Below are 22,740 nucleotides of genomic sequence, written 5' to 3'. Positions count from 1 at the left end.
GGCTCGTACAGGCGCGCCGACACCCGGAGATCTGCAGACCCCAGACGGCCAGTGACTACGGCTGGAGGTACAGTGCTGTTACTGCCACGCTTGATAGCAGCAGCATACAAGATGGGCTCGGATATCAATGGTCAACTCTGTGATTTAACTGTCAAGTTATAAAGTAACAAACATGCATTGTAAGAATTTTTTTCGAGAATTCCTTTGTTTAGGAGTTTCGAATTTTGTTTTCTCCCAACGCTTCAGAACATCCTATAAAAAACTAACAACACAGACGAGTATACTGAGGCTACAAATATTCCGCTTGAAACCTTCGAAAAACATTCGATTTAATGTAAGAATCTTTTCAATCTTCAGAGTAAGTTTAAAAAAATGTAATATTTAAAACACTTACTCAATAAAAAATAACAAAAAAAAAACCACCTAGAAAAAATTCAATTTAAACCACATTTTCTTAACATTTAATCATTTTCTGACCCTTTTACAGCTTATTTTCCTATGTGAATGTAAGAATAAGTTATTTTAAACTCGTGATATAATATAAATATTGTTACGAAAGTAGGAGACCAGAGCACGAGAAACCTGGCGGGCTCGCACGGCTATTGACGTCACGCGCGCATACCTTCCGTGATTACAGCGCCCGGCCTCGCCACCCCCCTGACACCGCGACATCCTTCCTCGGCGCTGTCATCTATCCCTTAGGGACCGGGAATTCAGCGGGCTTACCGAGTCCACCGCGTGGAGTGGCGTGAATATGCGCCACTGTTCTGGATGCTTCGAGCGCCGGGTCGGCCCGAGATGAGGTGACGCGTCACAACTACTCCAGGCGGTTCTAGAAAGACGGTCATGGGTATAAAAGCGGCGACGCCGGCAGGCGAGTCGAGTGAGGCGCGAGTTCGGCCAGCGGCGCGACAGGACCGTGCGAGTGTGATAGTGGCGCGAAACAGTGTTTGTGGACAGGCGAACCACTGTTGAGTCTAGATCTGGTGAGGATTAAGAAGTGTGGACTGAACAGATATTGAGTGATAATGTGAACAGACATTATGTGTGGCTATTTAATTAGCAATGCAAATATTAATAGCAAATAAAACTGTATACAATTAATTGGGCTATCCTTCAAGACCCGTTTTTTCCCCACTCGTAACAATATGTTGGGAGAAATGAGATGCGGATGGTGGTTGTGGGCCGGCCGCCAGGAGCGCTAGTGTTATCTGCGGACAGGCAGCGGACATCCTGCCCAGTCACACCCACTCCTTCTGCCGCGTAGCGCACAACACTGCCACGCTGCGGTAAGGTTGCAATTATGGTGTGTGATCTCACTCCATTACACACTGCATGTTACTATGGTGTATGATCTCACTCCATTACACACTGCATGTTACTATGGTGTGTGATCTCACTCCATTACACACTGCATGTTACTATGGTGTGTGATCTCACTCCATTACACACTGCATGTTACTATGGTGTGTGATCTCACTCCATTACACACTGCATGTTACTATGGTGTGTGATCTCACTCCATTACACGCTACATGTTGCTATGGTGTGTGATCTCACTCCATTACACGCTACATGTTGCTATGGTGTGATCTCACTCCATTACACGCTACATGTTGCTATGGTGTGTGATCTCACTCCATTACACGCTGCATGTTGCTATGGTGTGTGATCTCACTCCATTACACGCTGCATGTTGCTATGGTGTGTGATCTCACTCCATTACACGCTGCATGTTGCTATGGTGTGTGATCTCACTCCATTACACGCTGCATGTTGCTATGGTGTGTGATCTCACTCCATTACACACTGCATGTTACTATGGTGTGTGATCTCACTCCATTACACACTGCATGTTACTATGGTGTGTGATCTCACTCCATTACACGCTGCATGTTACTATGGTGTGTGATCTCACTCCATTACACGCTGCATGTTACTATGGTGTGTGATCTCACTCCATTACACGCTGCATGTTACTATGGTGTGTGATCTCACTCCATTACACACTGCATGTTACTATGGTGTGTGATCTCACTCCATTACACACTGCATGTTACTATGGTGTGTGATCTCACTCCATTACACACTGCATGCTACTATGGTGTGTGATCTCACTCCATTACACACTGCATGTTACTATGGTGTGTGATCTCACTCCATTACATGCTGCATGTTGCTATGGTGTGTGATCTCACTCCATTACACGCTACATGTTACTATGGTGTGTGATCTCACTCCACTATACACTACACGTTACAAGTTTACATTCTCTTCTTTCTTCTCACACAAACATATCTGCTTGCTTTCAAAACACGATGTCCACACAAATGTGCAATAAAGATTTCACGATTTTCAACAGCCAAAATTACAAACATCCTTGACTAATTTCTTTAAAAATAATTTCCCTATTTTGATATTTTCTGATAAAGATAATCCAGCCTCCAAAATCTCCATAGCTGGTATAGTTCAAGCATAACCTTGCATAAGCAATTTTGTAGTGTATATGACTATGCAATAAAAAATTATCTACAAAAACATGCTTTCACTGTTTTGTGATGGCAGACTGGAGCATATTTTCCCCTTAAATTTCGTCACTGGGGAAAATCCATGACTTTACCAGATTTTAAAATAAATTCCCTGAATTTATCCGACTAATTTAAACTTTCTTGACGTTTCATTGAGGGCCATGACTTTCGAGAATGTGGAATTCCTCCTAAAATGTTTAATAATTTTCTGCAAGTATCAGAAGCAAATATAGTAGCCTAAAATAAAATATTAAACCACTCCAGATCTAATCATTGTTGTATTAAGGAAAATATTCAAAATATCATTTGTGACATTTCTACCAAGTAAATCTTTATTTAATGGTTTTTATGAACTTAATGGCAAATTTCGTATGTCAGCCATAGCATGCACTGAAAGAATAAAATCACATGGACTACAGTTTCGAATTGACTGATCGAATGTAGCCTTTGTCTTGAAACTATTCTTAGTATATCATTCATAAATAAATACAAAATTAGTCTTCCCAAACATCACAATACCTGAGATTCTCCAGGAGGTTCACAGATTAATTACTAAAAAGGCTGTTTTTATTTTGTAATTGTTTATTATAATATGTCACAATAGAACCCTCCCTCCAACCCCCAGAAACAGGTTTAGTTTCTGAAAAGGCCCACTTCAAACCCCCCCCTCTCCCCCGGCTAATGAACTTGGACACGCCCTTGGTTTACTACAGTACTCTACAAATAACTGTTCCAGAACAAATGATTTCATAATGTCACAGCTTCAATGATTTTTTTTTTTTTTACCGCGAACTGACTCATACCAATGAAATATGTCTGAATTGCAGTGTTAAATCTGAACAAACATTCCAAAACGCATTTTCTTTAAAACAGTACAGTTTAAACTTTGCTACACAATGTTGGCGGATGGCAGCGATGCGCGTGATGCGCGTGATGCGCGTGATGCGCGTGATGCTGGGGCGATGACTCGCGACAAGAAGCGGGGACACACTCACCTTCCCTTCTGGCCCACAGAGAGTTGCAGCTCGAGTCTCGTACGGCCATCCTGAAATAGAAACAAGCATCAAATATAGCTCCAACACACAAACACTGCAGTGGCTGCTGGAAGAGACCTCCAAGGGCACCGCCCAGCTGACTGTCCCTGTGCGAGCTGTACACGTGGCAGCGTGCACCAATTCATTAGTACTTTGTTACAATCTGGAATTGCATTTACTGCAAACAGAGGGTACGCCATACGAGTGGATAAGCACTCGGTCGAATGTTCTCACAGCTGTAAGGCGCAGCTCGTTGGAGGAGTGGACACTGTACACACTCCCAGCCTTGCTCACGCCTGCCTCTTGTTGTACACTGTATATGCTTCCAGCCTTGCTCACGCCTGCTTCATGTTGTACATTGTACTATGAAGGATAAACCTACACCATTATAGTCTCCAGTTTATTTGGAACTAAATTATTAATATTGTCTTGCCCATGCAATATTCTATTCTAGTCAATATTTATTATGTATGTTTTATGTACTGTTTCAATACATATGTAATCTTTGCTTTTTAAAAAATTAACTACTTACAAATACCAATGAGAAGTTATGTTTTAAAATCGAAATAAATAAAATTGAATATTTTCATTATTTTTTACTAACATATTGATAAGTGTACTATCACTATGTACTCAAGTAGACCGCAATTATTCACTACGTTAAAATATTTAGGAAACGTTTTATTTAAAGTGCAGCTTAAAATTGTTAAAATATGAGCATTTATTAGAACTGCTGTGACTGGTCTTTATTGTTTGTAAATTCCGATTAGGATGGCTCAGTATATGTTTTATAAAGAAAACCAGAGTTCCGAAGCTACAAACGACAAATAATGAAACGTTCGAGAAGTAATTTAGCATTAGTCTGAACGAGCTGAGGAATAAAAGCTGTTATACTACGATCCAGATTTTGAGAATATAATACCCAACAAATATTTGAAAATATGAAGAATCAATCGTCGATGTTGAATTATAACTGGATAACTAGAATTCTGAAGAAGTGTGTTGTGACAGTAAGCAACGAGACCGGTGTTTCTCGTACGGATGCATGTGTCGATGCGGGAGTAACCTGCTCGAGAATCCTTAGCCGCTGTGTCATGCTCACGCCAGTTTCCAAACGGTGGAGGATGTATTACACAGACCGCCCAGTACCAAGTCTTGATGAGCCGGCGTTTAGAGGTGGGGAAGGGGGTGGGGGAGACGCAAACCCAGGCCAGAGTCGTCCAAGTGAAGCTGGTGAAGCTACATGGTTGGATCATGTATGCTAGTCGTGGTTATCACAATGGTCCTGGAAGATGTCTAGCCATGACAGACACGGCAAGAGCGATGAGTGAGATCTGGGCAAAGCACAGCATTGCTTGAGCGCTGAGACCACTGTAGTGCCTTTGAATATATATACTGTATAGAAGTCGCCAGCCCAGGTTAAAATTTCAAATACGGTTTTGAGGTAGTTGGTTAATTCACCGCCGCAATCGCCACCATCTCTAGGGCATCGACTTGTGGTGGTCCCTAGCGGACAAGTGTCAAACTCTTCAAACACCCCTTCCCCCTCCCGTTGAACGACCTTGAGCTGCAGTGAATGATAGGTGGGGGGTGCGGGCAATGACAGCGGGCGACAGTTCTGCGCTCTAACGTGTAAATAACAACTATGACGATACAGGGCGTTACGGCAGCAAACTGCAGCGGTGAAGTTCCCAAGCTGCTCATCATACGCTTCTGATAAACGTAGAGTGAATCCTATCCACTCGCGACTTCTATACAGTATATATATTCAAAGGTAGTGCGATGGCCGGACTACCTGTGGTGATCCGGGTCTCGACCGGCTGGTCTGTGATGCGAGTCTGGGACCCGGATCAAACTGTAGGACTGGTTGAGGCAGTTGTTGCTCTGTATGCTGAAACCGATCCCCAACCCCGTTGCGGGTCTGTGTACGACACTCAACACGCAACTCAGCTCTGGATTGGGTCTTTATTGTCCGACCCACTAAGAGGTGCCGAAGTAGCAGAAGAACAGTGAAGTTTTCAAATGTCACAAGGTCATAGCTTTTTGTATAGTTAGAGCGAACACGAGCAGGATGCATGACAGAACGAAGACTACGAGACAAGAGTGGGCATGTTAGTGGCTCGAAGATGGTGCACATGTCAGAAGTTGGCGTTTCAAATAAAAATAAATAAATCTGGTACACTCACACAACTGCAGGAAAACTATGTCTTGGGTTTTACAAACAGGAAACGAAGGTTATGCCACCTAATTATGATACAAACTATATACAGATTAAGGATAAGTTATACACATAAACTAGATAATGCCCCGGCATGCGTTGCAATGCCATATATATATATATATATATATATATATATATATATTAATTTGAAGTGGGTACACATATACAAAGCATTTAATTCTCTATCTTTACAAAACTATATCTCGCTTTATCTCTATCTATATATATATACACATACATAAACACACACACCTCTCTACATCTATATATATATATCCTCTATATTTCTCTTCTATATATATATATGTTTATCTACATCTATACATCTCAACTCTCATTCACTATACCTCTCTCTCTGTATCTACATTTGTATCTTCATATCTATATTTTATTTTTAATTCAATTTAATATGTTTTGCGTGCACATTCATAAAACGAAAACATACGAACTGCCACTTAACTACATGAAATACAGACATGTGTTGAAACGATTTGCGCGCCACCTATTGTAAAATGGTTGCACTAACTCAGAAACCTTCGCGGGCATGCGCATAACAAATCACCATGAATACGTTTTAGGAACGCAAGAGGGAGGGAGGGAGGGAGGGACAAACATATTTATTTAGTACAATTGTGTGAATATAGGTTGGCAACTTGTAAATACAATATGAATATAAAATTATTCAAAATCCTAGCAAATTATTAACATCTGTACATTAGCGCTAAGCAAAGTATCCATAATTTTCTTAACACGTGGCTAGCGTTTAGCTCGCCCAATAACTAAATAAATGAAAATTAAAGAAAATCCTAGAAAACTTGCAAAATGATTGATCTGGAACAGCGATGTTGCAACTGCCAACCACTAACGCCGAGATGTACTCGGGTAACGTAGAAACACACAACTTAGAAACACACAACTTAGAAACACACAACTTAGAAACACTCAACTTAGAAACACGCAAGATAGAATCTTTTAAGTTATGCCTGTTCTAAGTTGTGTGGTTCTGCGTTGCATATTTCTAAGTTATGACAGTTATAAGTTATGACAGTTATAAGTTATGACAGTTATAAGTTATGACAGTTATAAGTTATGACAGTTATAAGTTATGACAGTTATAAGTTATGACAGTTATAAGTTATGACAGTTATAAGTTATGACAGTTATAAGTTATGACAGTTATAAGTTATGACAGTTATAAGTTATGACAGTTATAAGTTATGACAGTTATAAGTTATGACAGTTATAAGTTATGACAGTTATAAGTTATGACAGTTATAAGTTATGACAGTTATAAGTTATGACAGTTATAAGTTATGACAGTTATAAGTTATGACAGTTATAAGTTATGACAGTTATAAGTTATGACAGTTATAAGTTATGACAGTTATAAGTTATGACAGTTATAAGTTATGACAGTTATAAGTTATGACAGTTATAAGTTATGACAGTTATAAGTTATGACAGTTATAAGTTATGACAGTTATAAGTTATGACAGTTATAAGTTATGACAGTTATAAGTTATGACAGTTATAAGTTATGACAGTTATAAGTTATGACAGTTATAAGTTATGACAGTTATAAGTTATGACAGTTATAAGTTATGACAGTTATAAGTTATGACAGTTATAAGTTATGACAGTTATAAGTTATGACAGTTATAAGTTATGACAGTTATAAGTTATGACAGTTATAAGTTATGACAGTTATAAGTTATGACAGTTATAAGTTATGACAGTTATAAGTTATGACAGTTATAAGTTATGACAGTTATAAGTTATGACAGTTATAAGTTATGACAGTTATAAGTTATGACAGTTATAAGTTATGACAGTTATAAGTTATGACAGTTATAAGTTATGACAGTTATAAGTTATGACAGTTATAAGTTATGACAGTTATAAGTTATGACAGTTATAAGTTATGACAGTTATAAGTTATGACAGTTATAAGTTATGACAGTTATAAGTTATGACAGTTATAAGTTATGACAGTTATAAGTTATGACAGTTATAAGTTATGACAGTTATAAGTTATGACAGTTATAAGTTATGACAGTTATAAGTTATGACAGTTATAAGTTATGACAGTTATAAGTTATGACAGTTATAAGTTATGACAGTTATAAGTTATGACAGTTATAAGTTATGACAGTTATAAGTTATGACAGTTATAAGTTATGACAGTTATAAGTTATGACAGTTATAAGTTATGACAGTTATAAGTTATGACAGTTATAAGTTATGACAGTTATAAGTTATGACAGTTATAAGTTATGACAGTTATAAGTTATGACAGTTATAAGTTATGACAGTTATAAGTTATGACAGTTATAAGTTATGACAGTTATAAGTTATGACAGTTATAAGTTATGACAGTTATAAGTTATGACAGTTATAAGTTATGACAGTTATAAGTTATGACAGTTATAAGTTATGACAGTTATAAGTTATGACAGTTATAAGTTATGACAGTTATAAGTTATGACAGTTATAAGTTATGACAGTTATAAGTTATGACAGTTATAAGTTATGACAGTTATAAGTTATGACAGTTATAAGTTATGACAGTTATAAGTTATGACAGTTATAAGTTATGACAGTTATAAGTTATGACAGTTATAAGTTATGACAGTTATAAGTTATGACAGTTATAAGTTACGACAGTTATAAGTTACGACAGTTATAAGTTACGACAGTTATAAGTTACGACAGTTATAAGTTACGACAGTTATAAGTTACGACAGTTATAAGTTACGACAGTTATAAGTTACGACAGTTATAAGTTACGACAGTTATAAGTTACGACAGTTATAAGTTACGACAGTTATAAGTTACGACAGTTATAAGTTACGACAGTTATAAGTTACGACAGTTATAAGTTACGACAGTTATAAGTTACGACAGTTATAAGTTACGACAGTTATAAGTTACGACAGTTATAAGTTACGACAGTTATAAGTTACGACAGTTATAAGTTACGACAGTTATAAGTTACGACAGTTATAAGTTACGACAGTTATAAGTTACGACAGTTATAAGTTACGACAGTTATAAGTTACGACAGTTATAAGTTACGACAGTTATAAGTTACGACAGTTATAAGTTACGACAGTTATAAGTTACGACAGTTATAAGTTACGACAGTTATAAGTTACGACAGTTATAAGTTACGACAGTTATAAGTAACGACAGTTATAAGTAACGACAGTTCTAAGTAACGACAGTTCTAAGTAACGACAGTTCTAAGTAACGACAGTTCTAAGTAACGACAGTTCTAAGTTACGACAGTTCTAAGTTACGACAGTTCTAAGTAACGACAGTTCTAAGTAACGACAGTTCTAAGTAACGACAGTTCTAAGTTACGACAGTTCTAAGTTACGACAGTTCTAAGTTACGACAGTTCTAAGTTATGACGTTTCTAAGTTATGACGTTTCTAAGTTATGACGTTTCTAAGTTGTATGTTTCTACGTTGCGTGTTTGTAAGTTATGACAGTTCTAAGTTGTGCGTGGTTCCCGCAGGGAGGAGGGGTTGAAGGACGGGGGAAATGAGGTGGAGGTACAGGGGAATAGGAGCGGGATCGGCTGGCAACTAGGAAGCGGACGCGCGCGGGAGAAAGGCGCGCGGCTCGCGACCAGGAACCGGTTCCCAGGCTCCGGTAAATATCCCCTCCGACACACGCGTGTTTCACAACAGTCGCTGCACTCCCTGTGCCGCCTGCCGCGGTTACAACCCTCTTGTGCAATCATCGCCCTCACCACTACATCACTAGAGTACTTCAACTAAATAACTATGTTGAAAAGTTAATGCACGACAAATTTTTGTAGGTTAATTCAATTCTTACAGAAAACCCCATATTGTCCACAATTCTCTCTGGAACACCTCTAACCCAAGCAGTGTATCTGAATTTCATACCCCTACCATTTACCATCATAACTAATTATATTGACTTTTAAAAGTTCAAAGTAAGGTAATAAAACACACCTTTAGTGTAAAGGTGAGATACAAACTACGAAAAAATAATTCAATTTTTTTTTAAATTATAAAATCTAAATACGTGGCACGTAATTCGCCAACGGTACTGGGCATGCACAAAGCGTTGTTTGCTGCCCAGTCGGAAACAAAAGAACATTAAAACATAGGCATTTATCCATTACTTGAAAGTTATCAGTCTTTATTAAGGAGTTTAAGGATTTTTAGTTAAATTTAAATACCTTTAAATTGATGACAAATTAAGGACCTTTAAGCTTACAGTTGACCTCGCCTGGATGGCGGTGCTGGCGTGTGCGCCTACGCATTTTGGTTGTGTTCCTGTAGTTACAACGCATTCCAATAGGGTTTATAAAAAAAACTGTTACACCTAAAAGTACATGTTAACACATTCTAACTAAATTGTCTGTTTGCAAACAATGAGATACAGACGAATTGCATGTGATTCACTGAAGAACAGCTGTGGTGGGAGTAAATACATCGTCAACACACTTTCGATTTCAATGTGGATTATGGCGTTTCGAATTACCAATTTGATAGTATCTGGCTAAATAAATAAGCCTCAGTAGAGACAAAACTTATAAGAAACAAAATATTACAGTAAATTGAGTAACATTTACGTATTTATCTCCAATGTAAAAACAATATTAAATTTATTATATCTTGTATCGGATGAATCCCGAGACATTCTTAGACTGGATTAAACATAACTCAAACTTCCCTCAGGTGTTTTAATTTGACATAAATAAAAACAGATCAGTCCATTGCCAATGTAAAATACTGTGTGAAAGTCCTCACCTTCCGCGTCAGTGGGTCTGGCGATACGCGTGGCTCAGAGCCATATTGTCCATGAATCAGGGACAGCATTTAGTTACAATGAACATTGTAAATGGTTATTATAAATGTATCATCTCCTGGTTTTGTAAATTCCAATATAAATATAGCTTCTATAAAACTAAACCATCACTCTTTGAACCCTATTTAGGATGAAAATTAAAAAAAAAAAAGGCACAATACATATGCGTTACCTTGTGTAGGTTGTCACCAACAATTTAAGAGAAATATTTGCCGTTCCTCTATTTAATTAATTCTGTATCACGAAACACAAACCATCGCTTTCCTGTTCACTACTACAATCACAACCACACATTCTCTCTCTACGCTGTACTGTTATATTATTTCAATATACATAAACACGACCTTGCTATTCTCCCGTGACTACTACACTCATTACCACACATATACAATGAATTTCTTACTGCCTACTAAATAACTGTTGGTCGGAAATAAAGTAGGGGAAATGGCATGGAACTTAGCCAATGATAAACTTACTGGAAGAACGAAGGGAAATATAGTGTGCAATATTGGTAACAGTGAAGACAAACTAACGAATGAGTGTTAGTTTTGGAGCGATAGTAGCGGTTGTTACGAGTAGGAGTGTAGTAAAAGTTGAATGGAATACCCTTAAAGCGAACACGTAAGTACACAATAAGCATTTAGTAGATAGTAAGATAGTTATCGAATGTGTGAGGAAATAAGTGTAGTAGTCATGAGGGAAGAGCAAGGCCGTGTTTGTTTATATTTAATCAATATAACGGTACTGTGCAGAGAAATAATGTGAAGCTGCGATTGTAATAGTGAACAGGAAAGCGATGGTTTGTGTTTCGCGATACAGAATGAATTAAATGGAGAAATGGCAAATATTTTTTTGGTGTAAATTTAATATCTACAAGAAAAATATTGACAGTAATCGTTTATTTCAATAGAGCCAACAAAGTTGTTTTTTTTATTAAGTATTTTAAATGTTTGTAATTTGTAGTTGTGTTTTATGTGCATTTCGTTTACTGTTAGGTGAGAGATGTGTTGTGTGTGTTTCATTTGCGATGTTGGGTGAATCATAAAATTTAATAGGTAATGTAAAAAAAGGGTCGTTTTGTAATGTTAAATAGAAACAAAGCTAAAGTTTCGGTGAGAATAGGTCAGCTAGTAAAAAAAAAAACCATGCACGTTTACACCGCAATATGGAAGGGATATTGATGAAGTCAACAAGGCTGCGCTGGAGTAATTACGGCCCGCACTTTCTTACGGTACAAACGCGGGAATGGGCGTTTTGGCCGCGGAAGATTCACTTGCTTGTTTTGTATAAGATGTTGAGAAAACTGAATTAGAAAACGGAATACATTTACGGTATCGTATTCTACATAAGGATAGGACTGAAGTATACTTTACGATACCTGACCAGTTTAAATCATACACACACACACACACACACACACATGTGGTATAGCAAAATATGCTAAATGTGGGGTGGAACTGTAGTATAGAAAAATATACCGTAAAAATTATATGAACGGTATTGTGTTATGCACTATTATAGGTAGGGGTATAGTATACGAATTATTCGAGTATAGAACACGATACCGAAGATAGATCGCCTCTGCAAAGTATTCCATACTATAATCCCAACCGGTTTTACTATAATTTGCGATACCACATTTTTATAATTTAAATTTTCGTTTTCAAATTGATTTTAACGTCCCGGGTATCACAGCGTGTTAAGACTCTTTCAGCGATCGCGCCTATCGCTACCGTGGCGATGCATGCGTCCCTCTCCCTGCAGAGCCAATCCCAGCACTAGGCGTACAGACGCGCCTAGGTTCCTCCCTACAGATGCACTTAGCTGTAGTTAGGTTAGGAACAAGGGCTTAACCGGAGAACAGTGCCTTACAATGCCACACCGTGTCTACTGCTAGCCCCACCAGCCAGTGTCCTGTGGCAGGACTAGTGCTACCACTGGCATCGCGCCACTCCAGTCGCTACACACTTACCGAAGCACAAAACTGCAAACGTGCAAACGACATTTACTGTAAGTACAAAAGCGACCAAACTGGAACTAAATTACTTTCCATATTATCTTTGAAAGATTTGTGCAATGGGAGTGCATGACTTGATGTAAGCTTTTGGACATATGCCATTGCTAAGCACATGTATGTCTGTAAAAGAAAACTACAAAAAAAAACCAAAAGACAAAAAACACAAATTAAGCAAAAAAATTGCTGTTAATAGGAAATAAACACATCATGTTCCATAACAGGAATGTGGTCAACAAACAAAGAAAAACAAAGAAAAATGGACTAAGAGAACGAAAAAAAAAAAGCAACCCACATATGACAGCACAAAAATATGTTATTATTAAATTTAATATTATTATAATATTATTATCAAATTAAATACATTATTTTTGTGCTGTCGTCATTTGTGGTTTTTTTTCGTTGTCTTAGTCCATTTTTCTTTGTTTTTCTTTGTTGGCCATATTCCTGTTATGGAATATTATGTGTTTACATCCTGTTGACAACAGCAATTTTTTGCTTAATTTGTGTTTTTGTATTTTGTATTTTTTTTGTAGTTTTCTTTTACAGACATGCATGTGCTTAGCAATGGCGTATGTCCAAAATCCAAATCAAGTAAATTACTCTCCACCCCAGAACAATGCCCAGACCAATGATAAGTATGGTAAAAAGGTGAGGAACCAAGCAACTTAATGGTGATTACGTCCATGCATAGTTGCATCAAGTCAATACTCTAGGCTTTAAGTATACATGTTACGCAAATGCACATTAGGCCATAATCTACGTTTTTAACATAGTGGATTTGTTGTTCGATGCTGATATAGGAAATCAACTGCGCAATCCCAAAGTTGCTACAATGTTTATTTACACCAAACGTCTGTGAAAATGAGATAACTAAAATAAGTTATGTACGAAAGTACATTGCTTGCGGCTTCACCGCCACAATAACAGCTGACCCTAGACGCCGCCATGTGAAGGCCAGGTATCGTAACTGTCACCGCACGCGCTGTATCCATAGAGGTACACCGCTACCTTCACAAGGGGCCTGCCTAAGTGGGGGGGACAACACCCCTTCTTAACATGTTTCAATAACGCTACCAGAAATAAGAAATATCAACAACACGACTCCTCTCATCCACTCACCCGGGCAAAATGGCGAACATAACAAAGGTTGTGACCAAATCGATGGATTCGTAACTTTGGGAAGTTTGCTAAAGCCGGTTGTGGCTCGTCCGAGTGTTGTGTCGGAACCACACGCCAGCTGGAACGACCGCTATGCTGCACACACGTCCAGAACCACTCACCCAAGCAGCGCTGCATTCACACAGATTTGTCACGCCGACATTCACATAGACTACATGATTCACCCACACAATATAAGTTAGTATCAAAATAAATGTAGTCTCGCAATATTACCGACTGCACGTGTATTGACCAGACCACGTGAGGAGGCGAGGCCCGACGCTGCACTGACCTCTAGCTCCGCTCCGCCCGTGCTCCCCGCTCGGCCGCCGCACACTGACTGAGCACTGAGTGAGTGGCGCGGCGGCCGGGCGCTGCCTGCTCCGGCCCTGGAGGGGATAGCCAGGAGCAGGGGTGGGGGGGAGCTGCGCGCGGCGGCTGCGCGGCGCACCGCCTGCTCTATCGACTGGCGCGGCCCGGCCGCCCGTCTCACACGATCACACTGCTCTGGGAGTCGCCTCAATGAAGGTACAACATCCAAGTAACGCGCTCGAACGAGCTGTGTTTCACAGACACGTGGCCAATAAACAATGCGACTGATTCTTAGAATCAACTTCATCTTCCTGAAATAATGTTGTTGTGCGCAGAAAGATTTACTGCGCCATGTTCACATTCCCGCTAATATCAACATGTGACCGAGTCTCATCCCCTACGTATTATGCTCAAATGTTACACAAGTGTATTTTCTTTACGTTACGTATAAACGAGTATAATTGTGACTTGATGTAAGCTTTTGGACATACGCCATTGCTAAGCACATGTATGTATGTAGAATAAAACTACAAAAACACAAATTCAGCAAAAAATTGCTGTTGTTAGGATATAAACACCACATAATATTCCATAACAGGAATATGGTCAACAAACAAAGAAAAACAAAGAAAAATGGACTAACAGAACGAAAAAACAAAAAACAAATGATGACAGCACAAAAATATTGAACTCAAAAAAATTCAGCACAACAGTTGAAACGAGACAAAAACACAGCAAAACGAAAAAACAAAACAAACACAATAGTTTACCAAAACAGAAACAAGCTACGTTTCGGGAACTGCTATCTGCTCCCGTCCTCAGGCAGAGACGCACATGGTACGAAAACACAGGTGCGACTCAGTTACCCTTTCTGTCACTGCATCTGACGGTTTAATGAATAGCGTCACGTTTCGACAGATGACAAAAGCAGTTTTTCTAGCCATTTTTATGGTTTTCAAACTAATATAAATTACATTGAAAAAAAATAGTACAACTACTTACATATACAAAATATTTCGTAATTTTACATTTTTGTCGTTAGGTTTTTAAGACAAGTAAATAATGTATAGTTTACACTAAGTGTACAAACCTCGATTAGATTGGGCGACTATAAATCTTACCTAACTACAATAACGAGGTGTTAAATTACGTATATGGATACATAAAAAGAAACAAGCATTCGATGGGAGTTATTTAATTACTATCCTACTATTCATCACAACTACCTATGTAGTTTTTTTTAAACACACATAGTCGTAAAACTATGTAATATCCGTCTTAGCAAATTTACAACTACCAAGTATCCGCAAATATACAAGAGTTTTGACCAAATCTCATTAAATGTACATAGCAATAGTTGAACACATCCGGATAGTTTTACTCGCATTATTCAGTAACTAATAATATTAGTGTGCGCGGTGGTAAAGAAGCCAAGACACTACTGCACACAACAGGTCGTGAGTTCGATACTACCAGTTCACTAAGCAACTGAGCTTATTTTTACTTCAGCACAAGAATAACAATGCACCAACAAAAGAAGACTTAAAATAACAGCAGCATCGGTGGAGACTTCTGCAACACACATTTGGTGCAAAATTACACAATTATTTCACAATGCAGCTATGTAAGCTGACGAAAAGGAAATATGTTGCTTAAGTGAGCGATTGTAACGTCCGTAAGTAGCACAAACCACGAATAATGGCATCACCACTAAGAGTCGGTATTGCACATAGTGACTTCGCCTTCAGTCGTAGAGCGTGGTAGCTGTGCAGGGCGCAAAACCCAGAACAAAACTCCTTGCAGACGACACACACACTGTTACATCAGCCAACAATTCCCCTGAGCTTTCATTGTTTTACATGGCCCGAGTAACCATTATTTTCTGTCTCATTTCATTTCGCATGGTAATACATATATACATGTGTGACACTACATGTTACTAACATGTAAGTTTCAACGAACATGCATAACCCGCAGAACTGACTATAACATGTATTCCGGCACATTGTTCAAGTTTACACAGTTGTCACTTCCATCAACATTATACACCCAGCACTACCGGTCCGAAAAAGAAAATTAGTACATTTTTTCATCAAATTTTTGAAACATAACTTTTTTGTTTGTGCTAAGCCAAAATCTAATTTGCTTAAAATTAAAAAAACAATAGTACTTAGCCCTTAACTTTAAAATAATGTAAGTAAAACTCAGATGTAGATTATTGTTACATTTGTTTGTGGTTAAAATATATATGTTTTAAGGCATTAAGATACTACATAGTATGAACAATTACTGAAACCGCTTTGTAGTCCAGTAGGTAACTGCTCCCTGATGATGGCGACTGCAATGTCGACCGAAACGTCGGTGAATTATTCGCCAAGGACGCGGCTACCTCCCAGAAGCCAAGCTACTTCAAGAAATGTACTGTCAATTTTCCTGTGTTTTCAATCCCCTGGGTCCTCCCGTGACTGGCAAGAGCGCAGTGGCAGCAGTGGCGGTACGACCGTGTGAGTCGGGCGCGCTGTGGGGAGAGCGGCAGATGCGACGCTAGGCGCGCAGACTGCTGCTGCCCCCAGAGACCCGGCGCGGTACTGTAGACAGCCAGCCACGAACAGGCCCGAACAAGCCCGAACATTCGCCCGTGCTACACCGATTCTCGAAAAACGCGCGGGAAAATGCTTTGTGCGAGAAGTCTTGTATTATACACATCTACCGGATTACCAAATTACATAAATGTGCGATAAATGAAAATTTTGAACAGTTTCTGTTCATTAACACAGACTAATAATTCTGATGCCTTTAAGTTATAATTAAGCTAAGGAATAACAGGTTACACTTAACCTAAAAAAAATAAAGAACTAAACTTCCTGGATCATTACTTAAGTGGGCAAAATTGTGTACATACAATAAATTAAAGCCAAATCTAAAATATAAATTCTTGCATACGTACTATGCCCATAGGAAACATTTTTGTTGGTCCCGATCATGTACAATTTACGATCTCCGAAGCGAAAGAACGCGCTATCGGGGTGTTTGGTCGGATCAAGTTTCACAATAGAACTGCAAACAATGGGCTCACAAGGTATATTTTTGTTGATGTGACTAAAACACTGAAATTAAGTCAAATGGAAATTTTACATTCAACAATATCCGACTACAGAAGCACACTCAAAGATCAGCGTATGATAAAATACTGCTTTAAATTACAGAGAACAAAAATTAAAAATCCCTTTCTGCTTTGATAGTAACTATTAAAAAAGTAATGATATTTTTACTTTCAAAACTTATTTCCACCCCTTTGTTAGATAAAATTTATTTTAGCAATAGTTTTAGTCAATATTTAAAGAGTAAAAAAAATGGATTCGATAGTGTACCGGATAGGGAAGTTTTATTTATTTTCTCATTCCAACCCCAGGTTTTAAAACCCATTGAAATAAAAGTTTTTATTATTAAAAATGGTTTCAGACAAAAGTTTTAGGTAAAAATTGTATCGATGTTGTGCCTACGAAGGGAGTTATGATTTTTTTTTGTCCTCCAACCCTTATTTATTCTACCCCTTGCAGTAATGATTGGTCGTATTGAGGGCGCCTTTAAAATTAAAAGTTAGGTAAGTAAGTTTTCATTCCAAATTTAAAAAAAAATTGATTTTATACACTTGTTTAGAAAAACATACATATTAAGGCGTTTAGTAAAATTTAACATGATTGCCATTCATAAATTATATCAGTGTGTATTAACCATGGGCAAAAACTTTAATGCTTTATAGATAGCTCAGTTAAATGTCAGTTTATCTTGATAACTTAGTGCATAGGAAACAATACATGCTCTACCTAACTTGACCTTAAATATGGTAACTGGTTCAAATATAGCCAAAAGCATTAAATAATCAGGAATAATTAGAAACAGAGATACAACATACTCATTTTATTTATTTATTTTTAGCCCCAATGCAGTGGTTTGTTGTTTTAGTGTAGGGGTGTTCACTAAAGGCTTTGACGACATTCATTTAAAACAATAACTAGTAAAAAAAGAATGCTACTCCGCAACCGAAGGTACCACCAGATCACCCTGGAAGCGGCAACTTAGCAACTTTCAAATACCGTGTTGAGCAAGCGCGCAGCAAGTAACCACAGTATATAGATAGCTGTGCCAACGAGCCAAATATTAACAAGGAATAAACGGATCGTCAGTGTTTACCCAAAATCAATTAAGTTACACACTCTAATAAACAATTAAAACGGCACAAACATTTTCATTGAAATTATCTTCTTTAATGATCCTTCAATGTTTTTTTTGCGAATGTTTAGTGATCATTGTTTCATATCTGAACTTATTTAGTTAGTATTTAAGTAAATGTTTGACAAGTTGGTTAAAGCTGCATGTACTACTGTCCTGTGGCACTGTGTAATCACACCATGCAATTATCGGACCAGTGGCACTGCGCAGCCAATCTAGTGTTACCATAGGCCGTGTGTAACCAATAACGAGTCCTGTGGCCCTGTGAGGAAAAGATCACGTGATTTGTGACTGTGTAGTTACACCTATGATATTTGTGCACTTGTGCAGTATGACCTATGCGATGTGTGGATTCTTGTAAGCTGTAGCTCTGTCTGTCTGTCCCAGTGCAGCGGCATCTACAAGCAGTGTGTGCCTGTGTAGACACATTTCAGTTTCCAGACGACCTGAGCTACCTTTCCCACAATATAGTCACGCTATTCACAAAAAAAGTAATAAACTACGACTGAAATAAATAAGTGCAAAAAAACTTACTTGAATAAATAAATATATAACAGGAAAATAATATAAAAATAATTAAAACTTAGAAATAATTTTTAATAAACGATTAAAAACAAGTTGTTTTAAAATTCAATTTTATTCCCAACGAATACCCTTTCATTTAATGCAATTAAAAAGGATATGCATTTATAAACTGGGAAACAATTTTAAAAACTAAAAACCATTTTTTTAACATCCGCTTGTCTTCGCAAATTACCAAATATATATAGGCCCTACTTGGGCTCCGCCCACCCGGGCACACACACGGTGCGCAGAGCTTCAGGAAAAACAACGTAACTACTCAAGATATCCGAGTGGGGTCTGCTTACGAAAAAAAATTTTAAGAGTTCGCCGAGGGCCGAAAAGTACTTTTGATTTCGGATTAATTTTTTTGAACTTGTTAAAAACTCGTGTTTTCAGAGTAATTTTTCAGGCGTATAAACAAGTACAGATTCTCGAAAGCACTTAAAGGGACTTGCATTACGCATTTATCTTCATTTCTCGGCCATGCGACGTTACGGTCGCCGCTCAGATCTCGCAGTTATCTCGTGACTGCGAGAGGACTGCGCGCCAGCAGGGTGTCCACAGTTAGTACTTCCGTACTAGATCTAGTACTTTTATAACTTTTTTTAGTGATTTAGTACAGATCTAGTACATTTTTTCTTTGATATAATATTATTGTAACTCCAAAATGTTTTATTATTAACCGTAATTATTTTTAAAAAAAAAACTATGGAATGTATGTGTGTGTGGTGTGATATTTAAGTTCGAGCATTGCAATGTCATAATAACTTCCTAAATTGTTGAAAACCATAACAAATTATAATTTAGTAGCTTTTTTTTTAATCTAGTACTTTATTCTCGCCTAAGTTGGTACGAAATATTTTTTTCCTTGTGGACACCCTGCGCGCCAGTCCAGAGGAGACACCGCGCTAGAAGCACCAGCGAGCGTCGCGCTTATCATCCCGCCTCACTAACACCTTTGAATATATATACTGTATAGAAGTCGCGAGTGGATAGGATTTACTCTACGTTTTTCAGGAGCGTATGACGAGCAGCTTGGGAACTTCACCGCTGCAGTGCGCTGCCGTAACGCCCTGTATCGTCTTAGTTGTTATTTACACGTTAGAGCGCAGCACTGTCGCCCGCTGTCATTCCCCGCACCCCCCACCTATCATTCACTGCAGCTCAAGTTCGTTCGACGGGAGGGGGAAGGGGTGTTTGAAGAGTTCGACACTTGTCCACCAGGGACCACCACGAGTCGATGCCCTAGAGATGGTGGCGATTGCGGCGGTGAATAAAACAACTACCTCAAAACCGTATTAGATATTTTAACCTGGGCTGGCGACTTCTATACAGTATATATATTCAAAGCTAACACACACACACCCCTGACGAGGCGAGACAGTGAAAGACGTGGACGAGGGGGATGACACGAGCCCTGGACCCCGGCTGCAGGGGCACAGCAGGGCTCAGCAGGGCACAGCAGGGCACAGCAGGGCACAGCAGGGCACAGCAGGGCTCAGCAGGGCTCAGCAGGGCTCACGGACCGCACAAGGCCGCGGGAAAGCGACAGTGCGCGCCCGACACCCGTCCTTGCCGGCGCAGCCACGGGCCACCGCGGGCCAGCGAGCCGGAGAAAGCCACGCTCACACAACCAGCTCTCGGTTTCCGCCATGGAGAAAGCTGCTGCCTCATGGGACGGTAGTTGCTTGCATGTGGGGGGGAGGGCGCCACTCTACCACACATGTCTCACATCTCACTCCGAATACTGCGACAAGCACTGACTAACGACCCATGGCAACATCATAAATCTCTTTCCAAAAAAAAGATGGTACTGGACCAGTGCTAAACCAAACGCAAAATTATTCGTGTTAAACAAGAGATTATTTCAACGAGAGCAGTGGCATCCTTCGACTTCCGGTTTTAACTTATTTATCCCAATAATTGCTCACTTGGGTACACACAAAGCTAAACATGGCCACATGCACTACACATTCGGCTACTCATGGCTACACTGAACTGCATACACTTTAGACCAGGGTTGGTGGGGGAAGACATCCCCACTCCAAATCTTAAAAAAAAATCTATTATTCCCACACAAAAGGAAATCATTTCAAATCAAACAGCAGGCTAGATAGTTCCACCTCCCCCCCCCCCCCCCCATAACCTAAGGGGGCGACTGAATTGTTGCCCATTGGAAGGGCAGCCCTTCAGGATTTTTCTGACAGTGGTTTATTTGTACAGAGACTGGAAGGGCAGCCCATCAAATTTCTGAAGACACACTCCTTTAAGAGTTTAAATAATCTTGAAAACCTGCCCCTTGGATGGGCAACCCATCAGGATTTTTCTGACAGTGGTTAGTTTGTAAAGTGACCTGACCTGACCTGACCTAACCTTACCTAATCTAACCTAACCTTAAACTAACCACAGTCAGAAAAATCCTGAAGGGCTGCCCATCCAAGGGGCAACAATTCAGACAACCTTTCAAGAACACCACTGTCAGAAAAATCCTGATGGGCTGCCCATCCAAGGGGAAACAATTCAGACAAGCTTTCAAAAACACCACTGTCAGAAAAATCCTGATGGGCTGCCCATCCAAGGGGCAACAATTCAGACAACCTTTCAAAAACACTACTGTAAGAAAAATCCTGATCGGCTGCCCTTCCAAGGGGCAACAATTCAGACAACCTTTCAAAAACACTACTGTAAGAAAAATCCTGATCGGCTGCCCTTCCAAGGGGCAAGTTTTCAGGATTATTTAAACACTTAAAGAAACATGTTTTCAGAAATTGGATGGGCTGCCCTTCCAGTCGCTGTACAAACAAACCATTGCCAGAAAAATCCTGAAGGGCTGCCCATTCAAGGGGCAACAATTCAGCTTCCCCAACCTAAGGCGAATATACATTCAGCGCACGCTCCTGCTCTAAGCTACATTCAGACATTGCCTGTGCTTAAATTTACCTGCATTCATAAAGAAAACACTTCACTTATAATTATTGTCTCACTACCACACTTAATTATAGTTCTATCTACAGTAGAACTTACATAATTTTGTCCAAAATATTAACTTATTCAGGTTATTCTAAATGTTCTTAATACCTGTTGAAAGTCATATCTAAGACTTTTGTTTGCAGCTGAGTTGACTGAGCGCCGCGTGTGCGAATAGTTTCCTGCTCTTTGAGAAACGATGTCTCAAGCAATCCACCAATTCGTCTGGGTCGTCCCATGACGTGTAATCTAGCTCTTCTGATGCTGCCATATTCTTTATGAATATTTTGTAAATATTTTTTTTTTAAATCTATGTAAGACTTCACCTGTATTACCAACCTTGTGGACATCAAAATCATCCCATATATCATCACCATTGGCACCATAAACATATGCAGAAGTTCCCTATTTTTCGGCACACCTTTTACACTTTTTTTTATCCCAGAGCCTAGTCATAGTCCTAGTTCTTAGAGTTTTGAACACACATAAATATATATATATATATCAAAAAGCTTGGGGGAAAAAACATTCCATCGATCGTAGTCTTTTGTTCGATAACCCGTCACGGCAGTAAATGTCTTATTAAAATATAAACAATTTACTATAACTTAAAAAACTAGGTGGTGCTTTAAAATCTGAATGAGATCATTGATAATTTTTTTTTGTGTATCCTTGTACCACATTATAGAGCCCACTGATCAGCCTGCCTCCCAAAAATAAGTTTATACAAGGTAACTGCCCGACTAAATGTTGATATTACCATTACGTACAAGTGCTATACGAATGCCGTGAAGCGGATTACAAACATATAGGATAAGCTAACAAGCAGTATGATAACCTACCCAAAACGTCACGAAGCAA

General features: G+C 38.8%; 1 protein-coding gene across 2 annotated transcripts in view; it reads right to left on the bottom strand.

Moving 5' to 3' along the window:
- The window catches only part of LOC134540994 (brain tumor protein-like), a 66,338-nt gene that overhangs the window by 27,670 nt on the left and 15,928 nt on the right, over nt 1-22,740 (bottom strand). Inside the window, exons 1-2 of one of the 2 annotated variants that reach the window (XM_063384106.1) lie at nt 14,096-14,156; nt 3,524-3,573 (exon numbers count right to left, since the gene is read on the bottom strand). The gene's annotated coding sequence lies outside the window, so the exon portion shown is untranslated. Of the gene's footprint in view, nt 1-3,523; nt 3,574-14,095; nt 14,157-22,740 lie in introns of those variants that run through there. The other variant, XM_063384105.1, reaches the window with a different exon arrangement.

Source organism: Bacillus rossius, chromosome 17 (genome assembly GCF_032445375.1).
Source record: "Bacillus rossius redtenbacheri isolate Brsri chromosome 17, Brsri_v3, whole genome shotgun sequence".
Classification (NCBI taxonomy): Eukaryota; Metazoa; Arthropoda; class Insecta; order Phasmatodea; family Bacillidae; genus Bacillus; species Bacillus rossius.
Note: the sequence above shows the minus strand (reverse complement) of the source record. Positions and strands in the feature narration are given on the sequence as shown.